Here is a 26,742-nt window from a genome sequence, read left to right as displayed (position 1 = left end):
CTGGTCTATGGGGGCCAGGTGACAGGAGCAGGTGTCTCAGAATCAGGACTTCTGGGAGATCTAAAGGGCAGCCTGAGCTCAAGGAGGCAGGTAAATGATCTTTGTTCAGGTGAGGGAACTTGCATATTTATACCTGCCTCTGGGAATTTCCACTACATGCATCCGATGAAGTGGGTATTCACCCACGGAAGCTTATACTCCAATACATCTGTTAGTCTATAAGGTGCTACAGGACTCTTTGCTGCTTTTACAGACCCAGACTAACACAGCTACCCCTCTGATACTTGGGTTTTTGGTTGATTTAAGAAACACCTCCACTTTGAAGAAAAGAGATTGAAATCCTGCTACTTTGAGTGTTACTTGATGTGCTGGCTGCTGAGTCTGGCTGCTGCCTTACACTGAGTTATTAGGCCGTGTCCTTTCCCAGTGGCCCAATATAGCAGCCGTTCTCAGGCTATTGGAGCAGGTACGTGAGTAGCATTTGTAGGCTTGCAAAGGTAGCCAGATTCTCTTCCCTGCTCATTACAAACCAGGGCAGTGAAGGCATAACAAGGATTATAATGAAGGCATTTTAGATTAAATTGATCTTTTAAAGATGGGGGGGGCTGTCTGTATTTTTTTTTTATCTTGTGATTTTTTTTCTCCAACAAAAAAAGGGCAAAAGTGTTTGTTTGTTTTTTAATTTAAGAAAGTGAGGAGAGAAGAAAAAAAATGCCCCCAAAAGAAAAATTTAGAAATGATGTGAAAAGTTTTTTGTTCAGTTTTCTGAATTTTTGTGTGTGGAAATTTTTTTTTTGAAATAACAAACCACTGACTAGCTGGATTTGAGGCTTGTGGTAATTATAATCTAGCCCAATGAGAATAGCACAGGTAACATGATAACTGGAATGGCTTTGTATCATAAACACATCAATCTTCATTGAACTAAGAGCTGTGCATTTAAATGTGTCAGTAATATGGAAGCATTCGAAGAAGTGGGTTTTTTTTTACCAATGAAAGCTTATGCCCAAATAAATCCCTTAGTCTTTAAGGTGCCACCGGACTCCTCATTGTTTTTATGGATACAGCCTAACATGGCTACCACTCTGATTCATGGAAGCATAAAGAATAGCTCTTTTTGATGTTATACTGACATACTTGTGTTGAGTGCAAAGAGACATATTAACTAGGATATGGGATGTGGATGCTATATGCTTTGCATGGAGGTACTGTGCCTGGAACATTAAACTGTCTGCCTTTTAGTGGAAGGGAGAAAAAGGAGTTAAGATAAAGGGACAGGTTGTTACAAGAGTGCTTTATGAAATGGATGTCTGTATATCTGTAAAGAGATAAAAGGGCAGTAGATGGCACTCACAAGTAAGCAGCATTGTTCCTGGGTTTTGTAGGAACAATCAGAGTTGTTGTTGGGCCCTGCAAGATGGGTTCTTGTGCAGCTCCTTACATGTAGCTTTTAACATGGGTAACTGATGCTGCTACATCTTCACATAGTCTAAGGGATCCTTATTGCTCCTCTTCCTATTAGAACAGGGCTGCCAAATCTTTCCCCCACAAAGGGCTACATGAGCAGCTTGCTAGGAGCACAAGGGAGGCATGTAACATGCCTAAAATGAACCACAATGTGTGTACTCCATCTCTAATACTGAGGTGTGGTCCATGGAATCTGCCGCTTTCGGCATGCAATGATCCATCAGGAGCTGAGCAGCCTTCCTCTCTGCTCAAGATGGAACACTGCATGTTGGATTTGCAATCTTCATGGGACGCTCCCCTGGAATAACAGTGAGAGAGGCCACTGCATAACTTCACAGGCCATTTGAGATGGACGGGGTGCACTTGAATCACCCCCCTGATAGAGTGAACAAATGTGTTCACTGTATATAGTGAATTCCCTTCTCATTTTCTAATCTAGGCTTGTGATAAGGGAGGGCATCCATGCTGAGTTACAAATATCAGTGCCATATCAGGCTATCAGGCTGCTTTAAACCAAGAAATCACTCCACTATTTCTCAGAAGTGTTTATACAACCTTAAGGTACGATTTCAAAAAAACCACCATGTAAGTGGATTGCAACATTCACAATCTCCTTCAATTCCTCCCTGACTGCTTCTTGTAAGTTTGCAGGCTCTCCATGGGCCACTGCCTAATGTCTAGAACCATCTTCATGAGAGGCACAGTCAAGGGTGTTTTTGTTCCTGGCTGATGGATAAATATGTCTCAAGACTTGCATGACTGCTGAATCACTTTGTCTTAGTGAAACTCTATTCACTTAGCAATACACTAAATGTCACCTAAAGTCAAATCAGCTATAGCAGGTACAAAGCCCCTTTTCTTTATTCATCTGCATAAATTAAGCCTGCCAGTCTTTCCAGTCTATTTGACTTCAGGGTTTGTTCAGGCATCCGTTTCTCTTTTTTTGGTGGTGACTTGAAAATGATAAAAAGACTTTTTTTTTCCAGTGGATTTCTCTTATCTGCTTGCCCTTTTGGAAACATAACGGGGATGCACTTTCTTTATCTCAGTGTGAAGACCACGTCTCTTGTCATGTAACTTGTATTCGGGAGACAGGAATGGTAATACTAGAATGTTTTATCACCAGGCTGATAGTGAACTGTTCCATCTCTCGTCATAATAAGCTTTTTTTGTTTCCATTGTGCCTCTTTTTGGCTTCCTCTTGTCTATTCACTTGCCTTATTTAAATGCAGAAACATGCAGCTTCTATACTGTGCTGTTTTCTGCTGAAGAATTATTTGCCTCCCACTGATATTTTTCCACTGTGTGCACAATCCACTTCAATTGTTCTCCTAATTACTATCTCAGAAACAGAATAAGGTGAATTGGCTTCTGGTATTTCCTTACTGGCAAATACTGTGGGAAAGAACAAGCTGCTAACATGCCTACTTCACCCTTAACAAAAATGAACATCTCTTCACAAGTGCCTTTGTCAGTTTCAATGCCTTAACAAATCTCTGCCTCGAATTATTTGTATACTTCATTAGCACTTAGCAGCCCCAACTGAGATCAGGCACTGTAGATATATAAGGTAAGCAAGAGTCTGTCCTGAAGCACTTACACTGTAAGTACACAAAGTGGGAGGGTGAAGAGCAGCAGGGGAGTGACTGGCCGCTGGTCACATAGCAGGTCTTTTGGCTCAGCCCAATGCCTTACCCATTCAAAGAAAGGCTGACAGCATGGCCTGGTGGATAAGGGCTGCAATGTCCCTGGGGATATGCCCTTCTCATTCCACATTGTCACTAAAACAAAGCCTTTCAAATATTTTTGTGACAACAAAATTGCATTGGGGGGTGGGGAGCCTGTGTGCCCTGTCATTTAGGGTGCCAGCCTGGAATTTGTGAGACCAAGGTTCAAATCCCTCCTGTCTGATGCAAAGCAGTGTTTTTCATCCCAGATCTCTCTGATTCAGGCAGAGTAGAGATTTGAACCTGTCTCCCACATCACAGTGCCCTAACCACAAGGCTATTGTCGGCTAGACCAAAAAAAAATTTTGAGACGTCATCAAAACTCCCTGTCTCTGTGAAATGTGGTGATCTCGATGAAACATGTATTTTAACTACCTCATTTTGTTGAAAAATGTTCAACCTGTTCTACTCAGTGTGTGAATGTAAGCAGTTTCACATGAACCTGGGACACAACTCAACCAGAAGCTTTTCTCTCCCATACCCCCCCACTCACCAGCTCATGCTATATAGTTCATTAAGCAAGCAAAACCCCACTCTCTTATTTTTAAGCAAGCACAAAGGGGAATATTTGATAGCTGGAGTAAGAATGAAATCAAAGCCCACCCTTTGGCTTCAGCAGTTCTATCCAGAGGCTGAATTCCTGATCCTGAGAGGATGCTGTCTGACCATGCTCCAGCAGGAACAGGGCCATATTCTATGCTAGCTCTGAGTGTTCTTCAGTATAAATACGCAGTAAAAGATCTATTTGGCTTTACTCACAGGCTAGGTTTCAAATAACTAGACTATAAAGGGACCTTTCACAAACAGGTCATCCATGGTCCCCCCACCAGTCCAACTGTTCACCACACCCTAATCAGAGCTGATCAGATAGTAGATAACCAGCTGTTTGATCAGACAGCACCAATTCAGACCAGTGCTGGTCTATCCTGTTTCCTCCAGCTGTTGCTGCTGGCTCATTGCCACATGCTGTACAGCATACAGAGGAGGAGAGGGAGGGAAACAGGAGGGATTGCTGATGCCCTGGCAAACACAGATGATAGTGTGAGAAGGACCCACGTTCAGCAGTGGCGGTAGTGGACCCACATTCAGTACAGAGAGGGAGATGGCAGAGGCCTTGAAAGGAGAAAGGCCTTTTCCCTGCAAACCTGAAAATGTAGGGGTTGCAGCAGAGGCTGGCGCAAGAGCGGGGAGGAAGGCTAGGGCAGGGAAAGAGTTCGAGACCAGAAGTGAAGAGCAAGTTTTTTGGGACAGGATACGGATAAAGCTGAGGTGAGGTGAAAGTCTCAGGAGGTTGGTAGCCCCCATGGCAAACCTTGACCCTTTGATGCCGATGGGTCTGTTTTTTAATTTGAACCCCTGTCTAGGACCTTTCCTTAAAGATACTTTACACTATATTTATATAAAACATAAACAAAATGAGCTATCTGGGGTAACACACACTACAGTCCAGGTTCACCAACAGGTCAGTGAATCTGGGCCAAGAGTCAACTGAACATGGGCCATGCCATACCCAGTAGCAGAAAAAGGGGTATTATTCTTACTAAAATTTCTCCCTCCATTTCATCTGTGCTAAGCCCCTCCTTGAAGGCTGTTTGTCTGGTGAATAATCACATTGGATTGATTAAGTAAAACAAACGTCCTATATTATAGCATCTCTTAAATGGAAAACTGCTTGAATCATATGCTTAATATTCCTTTCCCAAATTGCTTCTCATGGTAATTTACTACTCTAACCACACAAATCAACTGAACATAACCGAAGGCTGCCTTACATCTATAACTAGAATTGTTACTTGTCCGATCCTGCCCTTAATCATTTCTCTATGGCTTCATTGCCTATAATTCGAAAGTTATTGGTTATATTCTATGCTTCTCTACCAGTCCCAAAGTAAAACATTCCTAACATTAGCCTGGGGTCAAAGGAACTCTTGTTTGTGTTTCCCAGATGAAATAACTTGTTGCATGCTTGTTTGCAACCTACCACTATGATCTAGTTTGGAAGAATCACTGGGGTATCAGTTGCCAAATAATTCAGTGCACCTGGACCTTCTCTAAAGTATAGGGCAGTTCAAGTATACATATGACATCACAATGAAATATAGCCACTTCTGGGATGTAGGGCAGTAGTCAGGATGAAGACCAGCATAATGAGAGAATATTTCTTAGCTAAGGAGGGGGAGAAAAACCTTATTATAAGTGCCATGAGATCTCTGATGTTCATACAGAGAGCACCTCTATTAAGTCATACCAATGCTGTGCCTAACGCAAAGCTACATCCACCAGGCCTAACTCATGGCTGCCTTTGAAACTCCAAATTACATTCTAGATAGCACAGAGTTGCTTCTCAAGTCACCAAACAATCCCACCTAGCGATGGCGAGTGGGTTTTGTTTTTTTTTCATTACCCACAACAAGAATGTCAGTTGGCGGATTGTATCCTTGAGAGGCAAGGTCTATTGTTCAAGAATTCTGGAAGAAAACAGCAAATACATTTCAATAACACAATTGCAGCATATGATCCAATAAAAAAAAATCAAAATGAATTGATTCCACTCTGGAGTCTGTATGGGCAAATGCTGGGGATTTTTTTCTTTGTAATAAGTGACCAGGTAGAGATTTTTTTTCCCCTTACACAGAAAGTGTGGCTGCTAATTGGTGTGGGAATAGACTGCAAAAGCTGTGTTTCCAAATGATTTCAGATGACTTTTGAACTATTAAACTAATGTGTATTGCTTTTCCTTCAGTCACACAGTCCTTCAGCTACATACACTGCCCGTTTTGTCTTTGCCATCCGGTAGTCTAGTGAAACTAGTAACTACAGGCCTTATAAATAAAAACAAGCCCATCTCTGAAGGTTATAAATAAAAAATAAATTAAATAAGTAGATAGGGGAGACCCGAGATGCCTAGTATCAATGGAGAGACAAAATTTGCGTCTAGTATACTGAAGAAAGCATACAGGCGTAATTAATGTTAACAGGGGGATATTACCCATATAGTATTACCAAGGTCAGAGACTTTAGCTTCGTATACAGAGTAGGGTAATGCATTTTACATACCTGGAACTTCTAAAGCACACTAATGTGTTGTGCATTAACTGGTCCATGTAGCTGCTGCTGGTGGCGTGTTTTAATGTAGGGTTATTTGAAACAGTACTACATTAAACCTCACTAACAAACCTTTACTGGTCACCATCAGGGTCTGCTTGGACCAATTAATGCACATTGGTGCACTTCAGAAATCATACCCCTGTAGAGTGCAATACCCCACAGTGCTGACAATCCCTTTGTCAGTCAACTCACTCAAAAATAATAGCATTGCCTCTGTCATTACTTAAAAGGAAAAGCTACTCTCATAAGCCCCTATAAACCCTCCGCTGAGTTTTTTTTATGGCTACTTCCTGCCCTCATCCCAAAGAAAGTGGTTACCTGATTTCAGTTAACAAAGAAATGCAGGCAACTCACTCACTGGAAAGCACCTGGCCCAGATAATTGTTTTACTGAATCTCTCAGAGAATACAGACTTCTCTAAGCACCCAGATTCAAAGCTTGCATTCAGACAGAGCACTAACAAAATTTCTAGAAACCTGTTCCCCACCTTACACACCTGAGCAGCACCACTGAAGGCCATGAGACTGCTCACATGCATACAACTGACGCAAGTTTTTTGCAGGATCTGAGGCATTAATCATCACCTGACTTCTTTGATTTCTTGACTCCAGTATTGCAGCTAAAAATCTTTGTTTTCTTTCCCAATTATTTTATCTCCAAGTCAGTTTTAATAAACACGAATTTAGCACAGATAACAGAAACTCTATTTTTATTTTTGCTAGAAATCTAATTTCTCCTAAGACTGAAACACTGTGAAATGAGACTATCTGCTTCATACTCTGAAAATTGTTTGAAAATCTGCCTCTATAAGATGAATGTCTTTTGTGCAGAAATTTGCCTTCTAGAATTTCTGTGAGTGACACCCCCCTCTCAGCCTTTGGCTCTCCATTGAAAAGCAAGAGGAATGAAAACTAGCTGTCCACAATTTATTGGAAGGAGGTAAACACCAACAAAAAAAGTGTTTTTATTTAGCATGTTACAACGGTTTATAGCGAGGAGTATTTTAATGAAATTAAGAGGGAAAATTTAGTCTGAATATGAGGGAAAAGTCTATAGAGTAAGCTCTGTAACACAGTAAGATGGCTCCTAGAACTTCTGGGAGGGTTTGCTTTTACATTCTTATTCTTGGATTGTTTACTAAGTGATCGTTTGTGATCTAAAATGAATTTCAATGTTTGTGCCCAGTGAATTCCCTGGGCAAAGCCCTCTGTTTCCAGAAGCTAATATTCATATTGTCAGTTCTTTGGGGCAAGGGCTGTCTTTTTGTGTCCACGACTGGGGCTCCCAGGCACTACAATAATACAAATAATTAATAATAGTAGTTACAGGCCGAGCTACTTGCAATATATAATCTGTTTTGTTGATGCATAATAGGTGGAATATTGAGTCCTTATTCACTTTCTACTCAATCTCAGCTCCCTGCCAATGAGAGTTTGGCAAGATCAGTCTTTAAAGACACCTGAACTTTGTGGGGTTTGTTTTGTTTTACTATTACTTTGTGGCCTCTTCCCACCACACGACACATTCCCAGCAGAGTAGCTCAGTATGGAGAACTGAGCACAAGGGCTAGCAGTCAGGAAGTCCTCTAGTTTTGTTTAAACCTAGCTCTGCCACTGATTTACTGTGTAGCTTTGGATGTGGTACTTCACTTCTCTGCCTCAGTTTTCTCATCTGTAAAATTGGGATAGCACTTACCTGCTTCACAGGGGTCTTGGGAAGGGGGTGGTTAGTCAATGTTTGTGGGGTGTAAAGTGTTGAGTAAGAGCCAACTCTTGCTTGTTAGTAGCTTGCCCTGGATGGTTCCCATGGTATACCTTGTGCTCCACCATCCCATCGTCGTGCTGAGAGAACACTCCAGTGTTAATGCTTCACAAATAATTAAACTCCTGCAGGAAAAAAATCAATATTACATTAAATGGCATATATACAGAGCTTTCCAAAGTCAACACTGAGCCTGACTAATGAGCTATGGGATCAGCCCACCTGTGGTATTTAATGCAATAAGAAATGTGCTTCTGTGCATACAGGTCACGGATATGATGCCTTCTCATTATTTCTTTGAGGTTTTTTATTTAAATCCTCTTTCTTGTACCTCCTGTGCTTGAGGCCACTCTGTTCTGCAGGAGCAAATAAGACGGTCTCTTGTTCTTTACCTTTCTCCTTGAAAATCTGTTAAAATGACATGGGGGGGGGGCAGTCCTGTACCCACTGGCATCAGTGGGAGCTTTGCCATCAATGTCAAAGGTTGCAGCTGCAGGCACATGATGCAGAAAGTTTACTTAAATGTAATTAAATCCCAAGGAACTGCAGGCTCTCCCTTGCAAGGTACTGAGCCCCCTGAATGCAAGGGACTTCAGCTGGATGGAGGAAGTTTGGCACCTCACATGAGGTTCTCAACACTCTGCAGGATCAGGCCTTGTTATTGGGAAATGGGTCTTCTACCACTACCAAGTCAGACCAAGTGCTGCTTTGCTCCATCCTTGCATACTCTGAACCCTTATGTTCAACATGAGATGCTGCCCTGTGTGATCAAAGATGGGAGACCCTCAATAACTGAGGCACATGGTGGAGGGATCCAGAAGGCATCTAGATACTATGGTGATGGGCACACTAGAAAAATACACATGCTTTTAGTTCTGGAGGTCTCTGGTGTCTGCCAAGATGGTAGGTTTCACCTAAGAGCCTGTAAAAAGAAAAGGAGTACTTGTGGCACCTTAGAGACTAACCAATTTATTTGAGCATAAGCTTTGATCTATTTATTTATTTATTTGAGCTGTAGCTCACGAAAGCTCATGCTCAAATAAATTGGTTAGTCTCTAAGGTGCCACAAGTACTCCTTTTCTTTTTGCGAATACAGACTAACACAGCTGTTACTCTGAAACCTAAGAGCCTGTGTATACCTTCAGAAATAATAGGTAAGGAAGGCTGAAGAGGTCTGGTTTGGATTGTGTTCCTCTGAGCAAAAGTGTTCTGACTTCCCGAGGTACCTTGGTTGTCTTGCGCGCCTAATCTAAACTCAGACCTCATGGACTACAGCTATGCTGGCCATTAGGATTTTTAGGACTGCCCCCCCAGTCACAAAGGTAGCTTGTCAGTGGATGCTGTGCAGGGTTGTTGATCCCGCTTTGAGTCTTGCAGCATGACCGTTAGCCACTGCTGTAAAGAGGCTGTTAGGACACCTGCATGTATGAGTTTTGCCTAAGCAGAAAAACAACCTTCGCTGCTGCTGACTTATTGCTGTACTACATGGCGTCATGCCTGGGATAATCAGTGTTCAGCTGTTCCACTGAAAAATCCAATGGTTAATTGCCCAGGTCAACATTCCTTGAGAGGAAGTTGGATTCATTCTGTACTTAACAGTTCACCTGGTGACCCTCAGTGTGAAATCAGTATCTGGCTTATCATCACTACCAGGGCCAAATATCCTACAGCTTAGCTCATCTCTGAAAAACTATGGTGGCTGTTTGTTTTCTTGTGAAACTTCTTAATGATGGAGCATAGAGATGTGCGGGCATGGGGCAGTCTATAGCATATGCACACCTTTCAGAGGAACGTTTTCTCTGGTCCTAGAGAAATGTGTTTATTTAAACTATTCTGCAAACAGAAAAATGTCTCTCTGATCATTACCTAGAGGTCATTACTCAAAAGATGCAACTGAAAATAAACCCCAGGGAACAAGGGCAGGGTTTCTTGGAGATGAGCAGTTTTGCAATAATATCCATTTCTACTAAAATGACATAAGCATAATCACAGAAGCATCTTTCATGGTGGATAAAATGAACATTAATACTAAATTATACCAACCCCGTGGAAACCTGCTAGCATTACAAGGGCACCTCCTAATATGCTCTGCCTTTAACTTTCCAGTGCTCTTCAAAGAATGATTTGCAGCTCTAACAGTGGAATGACTGGAAAGAGCACTTTAGCAACAGAGCTAGCTGTTATTTCTGCTCATGTAATCATTCTGCAGTTACAATTTAGCCAGACTGGCATTTCCTAGGAATGGATGCAATTAACATCCATTTGTACAGAAAAAACCACGGATTTACAAGTGCATTACAGAAATGACTGTTATAAAAACAAGCCAGCCATTTAGTAGCTTTTCATAGTCATCTCCAAAATGCAAGACAGGATGCATTATGCTAGAAGGTGGGCAGGGATGTGATGGAATCTGCTTTGATATCATAATCCCTAGTGTTTGAATGGAGACATTAGGGAACTTCTGAAGTATTTCAGTTTCTGACCAGTTTATTTAACTCCTTGCACCTTGGGTGGTCATTTAAACCTGTGCAAAATGGGTATAAAATTCTACCACTAGTGTAAGTGAATGAAGAATTCAAAGCTGATAGTTTGCATGGATATAAGTGATTGCAACAAGTGCAAGTCAGTGAAAAATCTCTCCTATGTTTCTGGGATTGGGGGGCTCTTCACTATGTGTTCTACTCATAGAGGCAGAAGACAGACACTGCATAGAAGCCAAAAGGTCACATCCTCAGCTGATGTAAATTGACCATAACGGAGCTATACCTACTTACATCAACCGAGAATCCAGCTTAAAATCTCCCAATAATTAGACAAAGCAAGAAGAGAAAGGAAGCAACTGAAGGTAACCCTTACTGAGACATCTGTTTAGTTGTCTCTTCTTTCTTGTTCGGGGTGGGGGCCAAAGAGTTTCATGATCACTAAAACTGTAATAAGTGACCTTCTCAAACTTCTTTGAAATACATTGCAACAGACAAAGGGCTTAAGCAGATTTCAGTTCTCTTCCAAATTTGGCTGCAATGGATTGCACACGAGTGCATTAATAGACTCGGGCCTCGTAGGACTGGTGAAATATCTGCAACAATCACAGGGGCTGAAGGAACAAACAGCGTCAGGAGAGTCTGAGCCATGTTTCTGAGTCTGCAGTTGACCACCAGTGAGGGTAGACAGACCATGTGCTGATGCAGGCAAACTAGTTAAGTGTTGTTGGTTCAACTTCTTGACTTTATTTCTTCCTCCATATCCCCCGGCAAAAAAAACAAAACCTCTTTTCATTAGTAGGGTAATCTAAGGGAATATATGGCCTCATGGTCATAGTAACTTCACTATTTGTTTTGTATTTAAGTTGACTCTCAGGAAAATTTCACCATCTGCTACCAATCCACACAGATTTGGCTTGTGGTTGTGGTGAAAATGGTCCTATTGAGCTAGATCCAAAAAGAGATTTAGGTGCCTAACTACCACTTTAGGAACCTATGTCTAAAATTTAGATCTTCAAACCCCTGCTGCCTTATGCTGGAGGTGCCTAAAGACCCTAGGTGCCCAAGTTTCCATCAGTAAAATCCCATAGGTTCCTAGATATCTTTGCTGGGCGTGGCCACAGCCACATAAGTCCCAGCAGGATCCTCAAACTAGATGTTCCCCATTTTTGTCATCTAGGCCCAATCCATTAGGCCTTCTCAAAGGCTGCCTAAGAGCTTACCTAGTGGACTGGCCCCACAAAGAAGGTGGTTGTGGTTCTGCCATTGCTCTTATACTCAATAGCCCAGAGACTAGCACCTTATCTCAGAATACAGTTCCAGGTTCAAATCCCCACTCTGCCTGAATCAGACTATTGGATATTCTGGGGTGGGTCTCTCTCAGTGACTCCTGTTGAAGCTGTTCCACTCTGTTTAAATTCATTGGAGCAGAGCTAGAACCTGAGTCTCTCATGTGAGTGCCCTCACCATTGGATACAGAGTCACATTCTCTCTCTGGGCAACTGGAGACCTCGGTAGTTCATACAACCTCTGTTTGAGTGGTGCTGAAGCCAGGTCAGCCCTTTAACACCCAGGTGTGGGTTTGCAGCATTGAGTCCTGAGCGGAGGGAGGCATCCCCTAAGAGGCATGGGGTTTAAGCCTCACGCCTCTCCCTAGCATTTCCTACAGCAACAACTCAGCCTTTCCAGACTACTGTACCACTTTCAGGAGTTGGATTTGTCTTGTGTACCCCCAAGTTTCACCTCACTTAAAAACTACTTGCTTACAAAATCAGACATAACAAGTACAAAAATGTCACTTTGCACACTATTACTGAAATTGCTTAATGTCTTTTTACCAGATAATTGTAAAATAAATCAATTGAATATAAATATTGTACTTACATTTCAGTGTCTCGTACATGAAGCAGTAGAAACAAGTGATTGTCTGTATGAAATTTTAGTTTGTACTGATTTCGCTAGTGCTTTTTATGTAGCCTGTTGTAAAACTAGGCAAATATCTAGGGGAGTTGATGTACCCCCTGGAAGACCTTTGCGTACCCCCAGTCAAGAACCATGGTCCTATAGCATAGGCAGCTCAGCACACTGGCTTTTGTGAAATCCATTCTTAGGGGCCTAACTCTCCCCATGCGTTGTACCAGGAGCCTAGGTGCTCAGCTGAGGATTCTGCTAGGTGGCAGGATGCCCAACATTAGATCTTGCAATACAGAGTTTAAATCCCCATCCTGGTTCTAGCTCATTGTCCATATTTACAAATGGTCAAAATGGTGACTTTTCCCAAATTTACTTGAGTGGAAACTGTGTCCTTTATTTTTATTTCTTTGAGGAAATGTCACTTTTTAAAAATTCCCACAGCTATAGTATTTCATGGCCATTTGAGAAAAAAAAAGACTTCTTAGCTCTTGCTAAGAGTTCAAAGTAAAATTCTGAGAGATACTGAATCAATCAGTTTCTCCCTGGCAATTGGCTTCCATTAGCCAGAACTGGGCTGAGTGAGGCCTACCTAAAGACTTTGCTGATTTACATATGGCTATACTACTAGCTGATGTCAGAGCATCAATACAATTTGGATACATGGAACTCATAAATTCATTTTTGATTTTAGTAACAAGCATTTATTTTATGCATTTTACTTCCACTTTCATAGAGTGCTGTAGAAAGTAGTATCTCTGTGAGCGGTTTACTGCTGAAAGAGCTCATTGCAGGAGCAAGGCTATCAATGGACTTTTATAGGTGGAGCTCACTGTACAACTGGGCCTTGAGAGAGAGAGACACAGAACATTCACTGATATGTTCTGGCTGCTTTATACCATTCTGGTGAAGCAAAGCAGCTACAAATGTAGCTTGATTGGCCACCTAGAATCCACACCAGCTGTGTCCTGACAGCTTCCACTCCTACTTTCTTGAAGGGGTACAACATCTAAGTGCACCAAGTAGGAAGAGAAGTCCTGTATCCATGAAAGAGTCAGTTGAAAAAGACCATTTGCAGTACAATGTAGTTCCATATCTTGAGGCCATAACCCAACTTTCAGTTGCAGCTTCTATTCTTTCTAGTTTAGCTCTTAGACTTTTCTTACCAATAAAAATATTTTTAATCAGGTGCTTAATTCTCTTCAGAGTAAATTGGGTGGGATTTTTAATGGTATATACAAGATCAACAATGTAGTATTTGGCTTACTATTAGTCTGAGTTCCACCTCACACTGAGAGCACTAAATAGCTTCAATTAGTGAAACAGTTTATTGGGTTAATATGGTCTCTGAATATATTTTCTAAGCCCTGTTTAACAAAATGGCCAAATATTTTTGGCTGCAATCAGAAATGAAGGAGGGAGAACTGCAACAGTAGGGAAACTTCACTTTTTTTCAATTTAATCTATACCCAGACAACTTTGAAAATTCAAAATTATTAGCCAATGAAGTATGGATTTCTCTGGATTAGTTAGGTGTAATCAGATTCCATCAATATGGAAGAATTCATGTCCTGTTACCCCTCATCATCAAATCAGAAAATTGTAAATGTCTTCTCATTGTTTACTCACATCTTGTTTTAAAAAAATCAATATTTGTGATAACTGACTGTCTGGTGCATCTTCTATACCTGAAGGATTAGAGTATTATTCAATTACAGACAACCTATGCAATTGTCTTTGAATATAGCAGTCTTATCCTCTTAGTTGCTTTTGGTTTTAAAAAAGGCTTTAATATACAAAATAGATATTACAATTTCACCCTGTTACATATCTTCTCTCTATCCACTGACAGAGACAGCAGGGTGCATCACAGACTCTCCATATTAAATTTTAATAAAGGCCTTGTTTTCCGTTGATTTCCTTCCTCTCATTAAACCAGCCTGTGAAGCTGCAGCTATTTTCATCCAGCCTTAATACAATGACCAGGGCATAATATTTAGTAGTGATATAGGCAAATAGTCCTTGTACTCTAGTGAGTTTGCTGATTTTCTTGAGCACTAAGGAAGTCTTAAGTGAGATTCAAACATCTCCTTTTCCTTAGTTTCTAACAGAAGTAACTTACTAGCATTCTATGAACTCTGGCCATCAAACAATCTTCCCAGGGGGATTTAGCTGCTGTTAAATACTTTATTGGCACTTTACATTTCTCAAAATGAGAGAAATGTTGTCTTTCTATGTTGTCTGTGCTGGAATCTGATAAGCTTCATAAATGGATTGTAACCATAAAGTTATCACCCCAGAACTTCACATTCCCGCATGTACCCCAGACCTTGACAGTACTGCAGTCAGTAGTTTTGTATGTTCACCCTCTGCCAGCTGAAAACCAAACATCACCTAGCTAGGAAAGTCTTGGGCCTTTGTGAGACAAGCTCAGCCAGCGGCAGACTTGCAGTTTGTTAATTAGAATGGGAAGATGGGACAAAGTTAAGGAAGAGAGTGAGTGAATAGCAACCTTGGTTTTAGGTGCCCCTGATGTATTGTTAGGACTAGAAATGCTGAAATAGGAGAATGGGTGACCCAGTAGAGGTTATTATGCTGACCCACTAGGAGTCACTACAGGTTAGGTGTGGTGTTAGAGTTAGCTATAAAAGATTAGGTGAAAGTAAGTATCTTGGAGAAGTCTGAGGGAGCTTCTCTTAGGGCAAGGAGCTGATATCTAAACTCCCCATCAGCTGGACAGAAAGAGGGCCCCTGGAAGTCCAGCTGGTGATCACTTAAAGCCATCTCAGACTCTGAGTAACTATATCTGGAATGTCCTAAACCTGTTGCATGCATGTGTGTGTGCTTAAAATCTAATAGTAGTTTTAGATTCAGAGGGGTAGCCGTGTTAGTCTGGATTTGTAAAAGTGGCAAAGAGTCCTGTGGCACCTTATAGACTAACAGACGTATTGGAGCATAAGCTTGTGTGGGTGAACACCCATTTTGTCGGATGCAAGTAGTAGAAATTTCCAGATGCAGGTATAAATATGCAAGCAAGAATCAAGCTAGGGATAACTAGGTTAGTTCAATCAGGGAGGATGAGGCCCTCTTCTAGCAGTTGAGGTGTGAACACCAAGGGAGGAGAAACTGCTTTTGTAGTTGGTGAGCCATTCACAGTCTTGGGAGGCAGGCCAGTCCTCGCCCACAGACAACCCACCAACCTGAAACATTCTCACCAGCAACTATACACTGCACCATAGTAACTAACTCAGGAACCAATCCATGCAACAAACCTCGATGCCAACTCTGCCACATATCTACACCAGCAACACCATCACAGGACCTAACCAGTTCAGCCACACCATCACCGGTTCATTCGCCTGCACATCCACCAATGTAATATACGCCATCATGTGCCAGCAATGCCCCTCTGCTATGTACGTTGGCCAAACTGGACAGTCCCTATGTAAAAGGATAAATGGACACAAATCAGATATTAGGAATGGCAATATTCAAAAACCTGTAGGAGAACACTTCAACCTCGCTGGACACACAATAGCAGATTTAAAGATAGCCATCCTGCAGCAAAAAAACTTCAGGACCAGACTTCAAAGAGAAACTGCTGAGCTTCAATTCATTTGCAAATTTGACACCATCAGCTCAGGATTAAACAAAGACTGAATGGCTCGCCAACTACAAAAGCAGTTTCTCTTCCCTTGGTGTTCACACCTCAACTGCTAGAAGAGGGCTCATCCTCCCTGATTGAACTAGCCTCGTTATCCCTAGCTTGCATGCATATTTATACCTGCCTCTGGAAATTTCCACTACATGCATCTGACGAAGTGGGTATTCACCCACGAAAGCTTATACGCCAATACGTCTGTTAGTCTATAAGGTGCCACAGGACTCTTTGCTCATTTTAGATTGATAAGAGCATGTTTGCTGGTATCAATCATTTATCAGATGGATGAGCTGTGCCACCTGCTGATTTGTTCCTGACACTACCTGGAGAGAGAGAGTTAAGTTACCACTGCTTTGAGTTCTGAGAAACTTTAGGCAACAAAGTAATCAGTTAGAGATATTACTACATCACATTCACATGCATATATAAATTCATAACATTAGGTTACAAATTGACAAACCTTCTTGAGTAATGATGTCTGGGAAAACTTATTTTTAGAGAGGAAGGATGGTCCAATAGTCAGGGCACTAGCCTAGGTCTTGGAACAAGTGACTGAAACCAGGTCACCCATGACATACTTTGAGTGATCTTGAGCAAGTCATTTAGCCTCTCTATACCTTAGTTTTCCCATCCATAAAATGGGGCAAACACTTCCCTACTTCACAGGGGCTTGGAGGTTCAAGATTGCCAAGAGCTTTTTAGATCTACGTATGAGTGCTGTATAAGAGCGTGGTGATTATTTTTTTTATTATAATGGGGAAGCTGATTTATTTTCTGCCCTACCATCCTGTTCATTGTTTAAGCCTCAAAAAAAGAGGCTGTACCACTTTGTTACTTGAAAGCTTTCAGGTCAGACATTTTTATTTTTTGTTCAGAGATTTATCTTGATATAAAAAAAATCATTTTATTCAACTATATATGATTTACTCTGTGAGAGGAATCCTTACACAGAAAGGAGTCAAATTAAACATTACAAACCTGCATACACTTGTATATGAATTAACAGTATTTACGCGTTGGCACATACATTCTTTAATCTCCTCTATTAGATATTTGTTCTATTACAAGACTCCATCTGAATTTCCAGGTTATTATTCTTGTTCAGGTACCAATGAAAGCATTAACAAAATTAATCAATCTTGATCAGGTCTGATAAGCTTGGTGATATTTGACAGTCACCTACATCTTTTAATCAGGTATTTGAGATAAGGAAAAAGTCCTCAAAACTCCAGCATGATAGAGGGGAAGGTAAACTCCATAACTGTTAGATGGCAGTTCTTCCAGACATCCACCATGCCTCACTCATGCTAATGCCAGCAAAGCCCTTCTCCCCTTATATTTTTAATTAGGATGGCCAGATTTGTCCAAAATGGAATCCAACACCATACTTCAATCTCCTCCAACTATACAAGGAAGGAATGTAATGTCTAGTAGAAAATTCAAAAGTGACACAAATCTTATCCACTATTATTTGGTGCATAAATTTTCATTTGCTAGTATTCCAATTCCTCTTATATTAAGCACTGACAATACAGTTATGCGACAAAGGAGTAAGAACTTATGTGAATGCCCTGTAACCTAATAAAAATAGAGTAGTGATAGCTCAAACTACTGGTGACATGTAGCTCTCCATTTGTTAAATGTGGGTTATACTGCAAAACTGTTCACCCTAAGGAAAATGATCTTATGTATTTCATAATTTCCTGATTACAATATCTAAAACACGATGTACAATTAATAAAACTATTGATGTGTCTTATACAGAACCTGTAGCTAACATTGAAAAGCTGTTCCTGGAATGTGTTGTAGAACAAGAAGCTTCCCTGTACAGTAGCACATTAAACTAGATACTTTAGCTGTTGCTAATTCCTCCCTCCCTCCCGCAAGCCGCGGACAAACACACACACTTTCATCTTAAACAGGAAAAGGAAAAACAAGCAACAATGAATGAATGGGATAAATGTGCAGACTAAAGCTCAGGTCCTGTAGGTTGTTCCCTGGGTGCAGCCCAGTGGAACCCACATGGATTCTCATTGACACCAAACTGAGGCCTGGTCTACGTGGGCAAAGTTAGGTCATAAGCCACGCTGAAGCAGAAGTGTAAATAAGTGTGTCTTGTTTAAAACTTTAGCAGAGCAAGGGAAGGGAGTTCTGAATCTTAACTTCCACTTTCTGTTGTGACGGTATTGACAATGGTGCCTTGTTGTGTGGGTCTTTTTTTTTTTAAATGGCTAGTGGCTGCCATGGCAGCCTTGAGAGGTTTCCCGCATACACACTTGCAGAATGCCTGGGCCAGATAAGGAAGAGAAAGAAGAGGACTTAGGATAACATGTTCAGTGAGATCATCCAAGCTAGTGCTGCATCAGACTCTGAGCATAAGGCCTAGAAGCTGAACATTGCAGACATGCTGAAGAAAAGAGCAGACAGCAGAAAATGGACAGGGAGATGCACAAGGACATAATGGGGCTTCTTCAGCAGCAAACACAGATAGTATAGACTCTTGTAGAATTTTACATGTCCAACAGTCATTGACTCCCTTTTGCAGACCATGGAGAATTCCATTATAGCACCTTCCTACACCCCACTTGACCCCCAAAATTCCACTTGGCATCCAGGGCTGCATCCCTACCCCTACCATGCCACAGTGGGGGACATTTAAGGACAACCACAGCTTTATGCACTGATCTATGAGAGCAAAGATTGCTGTATGTGTAGCTAAAATGGACATGAATGTTCTTACCCCTTGTTAAGCTAACATAAATTTATTAAGTTTTTAATGTATTTCAAGTGTATGCATTTAAATTGCGGAGACTTTTCTTTGCACTTATTTTGTTGCTCAATAAAATTCTGTTCTTTGGGAAATAATTAATCTTTATTAGTTCACATGTGCTGAAAGCACCCACTTGTACAGTGTGACAAAACCCAGTGTAATAATTATAGATGTAAACCAAGCACCATACAATTTCTAACAGACCTCAAAACAGCAGGGCCAGGTAGGGCACAGTAGACCATAACACATTACAGTGGCTCACTGTTAAAATGCTCTTTCAAAGCCTCCCTGAGCCATATAGCTCCATGTTGAGCTTTTCTAATAGCCTTTGTGTCTAGCTGTTCAGATTCAGCAGACAGCTGCTCCACCTCTGTTCACCACCACAGCACCTTTTCCCCCTTTGCTTCACAGATATTATGCAGGACACAGCTATAACCAGTGGGATATTTTTCCTCACTGAGATTCAATCTTATGAGCCAACACCACCAGTGACCCTTCAAATGACCAAAAGCACATTCAACTGGCATTTTGCAATCACTGAGCCAGTTGGTGCTCTTGAATTGGCCGGTATATTGCTTCATGAGCCAGTGTACAAAGGTGTAGGTTGGGTCTGCCAGGCTCTCTATTGGCTTTTCAGCATTGCCAATGGTAATCTTCCAATTGGGAAAGAAAGTCCCTGCTTATAGCTTCCTGAACAGTCCTGTTTTCTTAAAGTTGCACATGCATCATGCACCGTCCCATACCAGCCACCATTGGTGTTGGTGAAGCATGCCTGATGATCAATAGCACTTGTGTAACTATAGAAAAGTAACCCTTTCTGGCAAGGTGGCCTGGTTCCAATATATCTATCACTCCACCGCAGTTCAGGAACCCCACTCCTGGAAATGTAGCCACTATGTCCTGCACATTGCTGAGAGTCTCAATCCTGTGTAGCAGGAGATGATTAATGGCCTCCCTAAATGCATTTTCCAATTCCAAAATTATTTCCCACTGACTAATAGCAAGCTGACATTGCAAGTTTCCACATTGCAACGGCCACTTATTTTTCTACTGTCAACGCAGCTCTCATTTTGGTATCCCTATGCTGGAGGGAGCTTGGCACACAGATCGGGGAATACATCCAAAAGTTCTGCAGTCACTGCTTGGCATCCCAAATCTGGATTATGATGCAATCTTACCAGTCAGTGCTCATTTTGCAGGCCCAGAAGCAGTGCTCCATGTTCTGAGGCTGCTCCGTGAATGCTAACAACAACCTTGAACTGGTTCTCACAATGGCCACAGCAATCTGTCACCCCCAAAATCATCATGCTCCTGGATGATTTGGTTCTTCTTGTGGTGTGGAAAATACCAGAGGATTGTGCTTCCTGTGCTTGCAATGCTCATGACAATAGTGCAGAGCTGAGCAGGCTCAGGGCCACTGTCAGAGATGGGGGACAGGAAGGAGGGCTGCGCTGGTTTGTGGGATTTTTTTTTTAAAGGGCATAAAAATTATGGGCTACAGATAGTTGCATGCTGAGAAGTTGACCTCCCACTCACCCCACATGACTCATTTCTGCCCCACCATGCACTGCCAAAACTGCCCAAAAGACAGTGTGCTGGACAGTGGCAAGTTGCATGCTGGGATGCCTACCCATGGTGCACCGCACTGTCCATCAACACACGCGTTCCTGGTGAGCACGCACAGTGCCAATACAAGAAACCCAGTATGAAAGTGCACAAGCAACGTTCTAATGTCAGTAGGTTTGTGCCAATGTAACTTGCAGTGGCAAAAGTCTGTAGTGTAGACATGGCCCTAGGGGACCCTGCGTAAATTTGTGTGGAGGAATAAAGTCAGTCTAAAGAATAAAGCTCCTGTAGCTGAGGGAATGTTACAGACATTAAGGGTACAATTTTGTCAGTGAGGTCACGGATTCCATTACTTTAACAGACCTCTGACTTCTTCAGCTTCAGCCTGCTGCAGTGGTGGGACTGGAGCAGCAGCTGCCAGCCCCGGCTGCAGGAGCAGCAGCCCAGGGCTGGGTCATCCCCCAGGTCCGGATCAACAGCCGGCCTGGGTCAGCACCCACTGCAGGAGCATTGGCAGGGTTGGAGCGGTGGCTGGCGATCAGCCCCTGAGGGGGCTCTCACTGTTAGTCCCCCACCGAGGGTATTTTTGTTTATTCCCCATGACTTTTGCTAAAAATATCCATGACCTAATCTTAACCTTAAACATTATGCTTGCCTCTAGAAGGATTTGTATACTCGTATGTATTTTTAACTTTAAGAAAATGGCTATTAAATTGCCTCCAGATTCATTTTCCAGCCACGCTATCAAAAATATTACTAACATTTTCGTATGACAAACTTGTATTAAAATCAAAATGGAATGAGCACTTTTTCCTGTAATGTTTGCCTCAGTCCTCAGGAGGATCATAACGTTGTGAAGGAAAAGCAAACCAAGAAACAAACAAGTCTAAGTAGGGTTATAATATTAAACTTGGGCCCTGGTGCTGCATTCTTTACTTACTCAAGTGGCCCACTATTAATTTGACCAAAACAAAAGCGAGTAAGGCGCGAGGCTGGGACTTGAGAGACTGGCACAATTCCTGACTGTGCCATAGACTTCCTGTGTGGCTTGGGTAAGTCAACTAATTAATCTCTGTGACCCAGATTCTCAAATATATTTAGTCACCTAACTCCCATTATTTCAATGAGTTAGATGCTTAAATACCTTTGAGGATCTGGGTCTCTGGGCTTTGTTACCTCATCTTTCAAATGGAGATAATGCTTCTTTTCTATCATCCGTTTGCCCATCTTGTCTATTTTGTTTCTTACTATGTGTTTGTACAGTGCCTAGCACAGTGGTGGGCAACCTGTGGCCCATCAGGGTAATCTGATTGCGGACCATGAGTCATTTTGCGGATAGTCAACGTGCACTGGTATGGTCCCCTGCCGCTCCCAGTGGCCAGAAACGGGGAACTGCAGCCACTGGGCCCTGTGGGGGGACGTGCCTGCGGACGGTCAACGTCAGCGAAATGTCTTGCAGCCCACAATCAGATTACCCTGATACACCACTGGCTTAGCATGACACAGCATTGATCTCAGCTGTGGCTCTCAGTAGTACTGAAATCCAAACAAACAGCACAAGTTTCCTTTGGAATCAAGAGGCCATAGTATGGATCCCTGACCCTCAGGAGTACTTATAGAAATAGTTCCTACAATCTGCTGGTATCTTTAGTAATCTCAAGTTGTTATAGTTTAAAATAACGCTTTACATGTAGAGGGTTGGATCTTCCAGGCACACACACTGAACCTCCCCTCCCCCACAGTCTCTCCTCTGGGGAGCATAGTCTCAAAATGAAGTTATTTCCTTCTGGATTACAAACACTGTATCCCAACTAAAGAGAGACCTCCCTCTTTGAGGGCTTGTCTGCACTTATGACTAAATGGGTACTGCTGCGACCGATGCAATGGTATTGGTTTAGCAGGTCTGGTGAAGACCTGTTAAGTCAATGGGAAAGCACTCTCCCGTCGACATCTGTACTCCAGCTCCCCGAGAATTGTAAAGTAAGTCCACGGGAGCGTGTGTTTCTGGTCAACACAGCAGTGTAGACACCCCTTTAAATCAACCTAAATTATGTCAACTTGAGTTATATAATTTACAGCTTCTGCCTGGTATATAAAGTATTTTAGCCTGGTTTACTAGTTCCAGTTGCCTTGACACTCCCGACCCCCACCCTGAACCATGCCAAGAACCATAGGTAGCGAGAGACTTTTGGGTTGGATTCCCTCTTGATTGCCCCAATATCGGCATCTAGAGGCCTCAAGATCCAGACAAACTGTGCATATTTTCACACTGTCTGCTTAATAGATGACCACACAGTAATATCAAAGTCAATAATTGCCGTACCAGCTTCAGCCCTGACTGAAACAGGCACAATTCCCATTGCTGCTGCTACCTCACATTAAATCTGTGCAGCTGTATTTAGTGGGTACAAAACCAGTTGTGTTGCTATTTGAGAAACAGCACTTTGAATTAATCTTGGCTCTTCTGTAATCTGATTATGTAAAGCATTGCTAATGAATGCCTTACTGATCTGCTGATCAGACATTTTCACGGAATTAATAGAATAAGTTTTACTTAGCTCAAATGAATTATTGGCTAAATGTCTGCAATGTTATTTTGGAAACCTTTGTGAATTTACACTAAAAGGAAGCCTGGTACACCATGGTATCTCAGATCCCATAGAGAGGAGTTTAGAAAAATTTAAGTGAGGACTGGCTTCTCTGAGAAGTCTCCTTCACAATAAAATTCCTCTTTAGCATGTTAAATAATCGTAGTCCAATATTCAAGTTGTTCCAGTGAATTGTTAGCAAGAATGGTCATTGCAGAAAATGGATGGCGATTTTGTGCTCATGTTAAAGTTTGCGAGAGTTGCTGTTTGTGTTAAACTTGTGGAACTTTACTGAACAGGATGGATTTTTAAAAACAGCTAGCAGAAGCAAATCTCTATCCACCACTGAGCTTGCTCTATAGCATGCTGTTAGCTTTTGTGATGAGCATGTTTCCATGGGTTGGAGGGGGCGGGGGGGGGGGAAGGGGCAAAGGATGGTCCAGTGGTCATGGTACAAGCCAGGTACTTGGGAGATCCAGGGTCAATCTGTGCTCTACCATGGCTGATGTAGATTGGAGCTCTGCTGTCACTTAATCATAGACTGTCAGGGTTGGAAGGACCTCAGGAGGTCATCTAGTCCAACCTCCTGCTCAAAATGGGACCAACCCCCAACCATCCCATCCCAGCCAGGGCTTTGTCAAGCCTGGCCTTAAAAACCTCTAAGGAAGGAGATTTCACCACCTCCATAGGTACCTCTGTGACTCCCACTGCAAACAACTTGTCCAGGATCACGCAGGAAATCTGTGGCAGAGCAGGGATTGAACACAGGTCTCCAATTCCCATGGATTTCAACGGGAGTTAGGTTCCCAACAATCTTTGTGAATCCCATCTGTAGTCTCTGTTCCTCATCTGTAAAATAGGGATAACATCTCTTCCCTCCTCACAGGTTTGTGGTGAAGAAAAATATGTTAAAGAGTAAGACACATATGTGAGGTGATCAGATACTATGGTAATGAGGGTTGTATGAGGGAAAGGATCCTTGTTCTTTTTTAAAGAAAGCTTGTTAATATCCAGCCTATGCTGGGAACAGGAAGAACATGTGTACTTGGCTGTAGGAATGAATTGGCACTGCCATGCTGTTAGAGTTATTGATGTCTCACTCCCCAAATTGATTCATATACACAGACAGAGCCAGAAGAGTACCCAGAAGTCACCTACTACAGGACAGGCCCAACAAAGAAAATTACAGAACGCTACTAGCCATCACCTTCAGCCCCCAACTAAAACCTCTCCAACACATCATCAAGGATCTACAACCTATCCTGAAGGACGACCCATCACTCTCACAGATCTTGGGAGACAGGCCAGTCCTTGCCTACAGACAGCCCCCCAACCTGAAGCAAATACTCACCAGCAACCACACACCACACAACAGAGCCACTAACCCAGGAACCTATCCTTGCAACAAAGCCCATTGCCAACTGTGTCCACATATCTATTCAGGGGACACTGTCATAGGGCCTAATCAGCCACACTATCAGAGGCTCATTCACCTGCACATCTACCAATGTGATATATGCTATCATGTGCCAGCAATGCCCCTCTGCCATGTACATTGGTCAAACTGGACAGTCTCTACGTAAAAGACTAAATGGACACAAATCAGATGTCAAGAATTATAACATTCATAAACCAGTCGGGGAACACTTCAGTCTCTGGTCACTCGATTACAGATCTAAAAGTCGCAATATTTCAACAAAAAAAACTTCAAAAACAGACTCCAATGAGAGACTGCTGAATTGGAATTCATTTGCAAACTGGATACAATTAACTTAGGCTTGAATAGAGACTGGGAGTGGTTGGGTCATTACACAAAGTAAAACTATTTCCCCATGTTTATTCTCCCCTCCCCCCTACTGTTCCTCAGACGTTGTTAACTGCTGGAAATGGCCCACCTTGATCATCACTACAAAAGTTTTTCTTCCCCACCCCCCTTGCCCCTGCTGGTAATAGCTCATCTTAAGTGATCACTCTCCTTACAGTGTGTATGATAAACACCCATTTTTTCATGTTCTGTGTGTATATAAAAATCTCCTCACTGTGTTTTCCACTGAATGCATCCGTTGAAGTGAGCTGTAGCTCACGAAAGCTTATGTTCAAATAAATTGGTTAGTCTAAGGTGCCACAAGTACTCCTTTTCTTTTTTTAAAGAGTTATTTCCTATTTTAAGTACAGGAAATGAATCAGTCTCTCGGACACCACCGTGTGGCAGATGTTGGCTCTTTCATGGAAACTACAGTATATGGTGGTCAGATTTAAACAATGCATTTGTTGGTAGTATTGGTTCCAGTGATTGGTCCCCTTTTAACTGCAGGGAATGCTGCTTAGACAAGTAGCTCCTTTTAAGACAGAATAAATGAGCTGAGGATATGACCCTGAGAGTTCAAACTGTTACAGCTCACACTGTTGTATGCAGCGTTGTCGTAGCCGTGTCTGTCCCAGGATAGAGAGATAAGGTGGGTGTGGTAATATCTTTTATTGGACCAACTTCTATTGGTGAGCTGTGACACTCTCAGTACCTTGCCAGACCTGAAGGAGAGGTCTGTGTAAGCTTGAAAGTTGTCTTTTACCAACAGAAGTTGGTTCAATAAAAAAATTTTACCTCACTCACCTTATAGCTCATAGCTACTTGAATGGAGCTATGCTGATTTATACCGAGAATCAGGCCCTTTCATTACAATCATTGTCTATCACTTTTCCATGACAGCAGCCTCTTTCAAGATCATCCAGTAGGTAGTGGAAAAATTCAGAGTTGCCAAGGAATGGAGCTTCCAAGAAAGCTCAGAAAGCTCACGAGCTAATATCAGTTCCGGAGGAACCATATTCAGAAAAGTTTCCTGGAAGAGCGAACCCAGTTTGAGATTTTTTGTTTGTTTTACGTCTTCACTCACGAGGCACCTCTTTACATGCAGAAAATAGGTACAGTTGGGCTTTTTTAAAAAAACGAACTCTTTAAAGGATCAAATGTAATCATTTTTTATAAAATTATATATATATATATAAATAAATATAGCTCTGAGCACAAGGCTCCAGTAGGAGTTTCCTTTCACACCTGATTTTGAACTTGTGAAGGCCCCTTTTGTTATACTTATGTAACAAATCTATATTTAAAATGGGGGAAACAATCTTCACTGTGGAAGAGGCAGGACTGGATGATTGCAGTCAACAAGCAGAAAATCTGAGAAAATAGAAACCATTGGAATGATTTACTGTTTGGGGACATCAGACCAGCAGGAAAAATCACTCAGTAAGATAATTAACTCAGAACACAAAGTTACACATGGGATCTGAACTCATTTATTTATGAGATATATATCACCACAATATCTAGGTGTCAAGATACAGAAATACTAATTAACCTAAAATTGGATGAATGTGGAAATTGCTCTTGCACACCTGAATTTAGCCTCTTTGCTTTGGTTTTAGATTTTGCTTTTATTACTATCTTTCCTCTCCTTTTTGTAGTTCTTTCCACAGTAACTGAAGATAAAGATGTGCCAGAAAATGTGAGGTTTGCAAGAGGATCAGAAGTTGTTTTCACACTGCATCTAGTAGGGAGGGCCTTGAGAGACCTCAGTAACTTCATCTTCCTTCACAAGAATCTGTGTCTATGGGTCATGAAGAAGAGGCTTTCCTCATTGGATTGTGGACCTAGGCTTGGTCCCTCTGGAAGCGATGTAGGGGATGGGGCTGTTTCCGTTGA

The sequence above is a fragment of the Natator depressus genome, chromosome 2 (genome assembly GCF_965152275.1).
Source record: "Natator depressus isolate rNatDep1 chromosome 2, rNatDep2.hap1, whole genome shotgun sequence".
NCBI classification, from domain to species: Eukaryota; Metazoa; Chordata; order Testudines; family Cheloniidae; genus Natator; species Natator depressus.
This window is presented reverse-complemented; position numbering follows the sequence as displayed.